The sequence below is a fragment of the Diadema antillarum genome, unplaced genomic scaffold (genome assembly GCF_040938485.1).
Source record: "Diadema antillarum isolate AM-2024a unplaced genomic scaffold, OU_Dant_1.0 scf00000159, whole genome shotgun sequence".
NCBI classification, from domain to species: domain Eukaryota; kingdom Metazoa; phylum Echinodermata; class Echinoidea; order Diadematoida; family Diadematidae; genus Diadema; species Diadema antillarum.
Genome location: NW_027271048.1, coordinates 1,201,779 through 1,203,695, shown reverse-complemented (window position 1 = coordinate 1,203,695; position 1,917 = coordinate 1,201,779).

Below are 1,917 nucleotides of genomic sequence, written 5' to 3'. Positions count from 1 at the left end.
GAATCATTGATTAAAAAAAAGATCGGATCACCTTAATTTGTCAGTGATGACAAATTACAATCTCTAGTTAGGTGATCCGAGTATCCTCTCGGATCACCTATTGTATCTGTACGGATTCTTTCTTCTTCTTCTTCTTCTTCTTCTTTCTTTATTTCTCCCCAAAAGTTGTGCAGAGGTTAGCTCAGAAAGTACTATGCCTATCAAGTTCAAACTTATACCATGTATGTATCGTGTCCCAAAGACGGCAATCGAACTAAAATCAAAGTGATCAGTCGACCGTGACGTCACTATGACGTCATTATATGAAAACACATTCTCAATCATATTTCATTAATGGAATGAAGTTTTTCAATGAAATTTACGTCACATATATTTCAAGTTATGCGCATTCTACTCATATTCTCAAAATTCACATTTTTTCTTGGTACGTGCGCGTACGCGCGCGTTGAAATATTTGTATGCTCAAATCGAGCTCAATTTTTTTTTGCACACGTTTCAGACCATTTAGAGCATTTTTTGAAAAATTGAAAAAATCGGACGGACGCGTACGCGCGCGCGCATATACGCACGCACAGCTCATATGCAATAGAAATTTTCAGTTTTTTCACACGGATCGGATGTCCACAATGTCAAGGAATATTTCTATCAAGTTTCAAGTCGATCCGACTCAATATGACATCATACGGGCCCGTCAAATTCAAAATTCCGCGCGTGCGTCAATGGGGATACACTGTGCAACTATGCCAAAAAACCGCCAATTTTAAATCGGATTTTACTCGTCAGGATGGACGGTGACCCCCCATTTTCTTGACATATTCTAAAAGCTGATGAGTTGTACATGTCATTTCATGGGTTGGCGATACTGAAAAAATGATTAAAAGATATCAAATTTCTTAATAAAGTAAACAAAGTAAATTTTCCAAATGACGTCATCAAATTTCAAATTCACTCGAGCGTATCTCACTTAAATTTCGCCAATTTGCACCCAGATTTCAGTATGTTGTAGCTTATGAAATGTTCTTTCATCAATGTGAAAACAACATTTTGATTGGATAACGTCATCACCTCGTAAAAATGGATTGAAAGTATCCTTGTAAAATTTCACCAGTTTACGTGTTATCTCTATGGGAGAGCAGTTTTTCTGGCAGTGAAAATTGACATGACTCTCTTTTTCGAGCACTAGCTCACTTATGCTTCGGTGAATTTCTCCCAGATTTTAGTATGTTGTAGCTGAGACTTTGGGCTATCGTAAGTGTGACCTCCATTTTTTCATACAACGTTGGTATCACATCGAAAAACTTGGTTGAAAAATTGCATGTGGCTTCGATGCAGCGTCATTTTGCTTAATACACAGGGCCTATGGAGCATGAAATAGGTCATTGCATAGCGCATCCGACTCGTAATCCTAAGGTCCCTGGTTCGATGCTCACCCCTGCCAGTTTTTTTTTTTTGAACACTTTTTTTCCTTTTTTTTCTTTAGTTAGTCTTAATCTCCTTTCCTAACTTTATCTTTTTCTGATTTTTTCATGCTTCTCCTTCAAATTTCTATAAAAATAACATAATTTTTTCTTTATTTTTCTTTCTTTCTACTACTTTCTGTGCAATAGATGAACAACAACAATGGCTATTAATCCCATATTTTCCACATGTTTTGTTCATGTCACGTACATTATTTCATAAAATAACAATTACTTGATCGGACACCATCTTGGGTATGTAAATTAGGGTCAAAGGTCATAAATGTTTTATCCTGTATCTTGGTGAATACATGTCCTATCTCTCCCATATTTTGCACACACAAAGACCATGTTACAAGAATCATTTCACAAAATAACCACTTTTTGCTCAGATGCCATCATGTCTGTGCAAAGTGGGGTCAAAGGTCATATATTCTTTCTGTATCTTCATTATGACGTG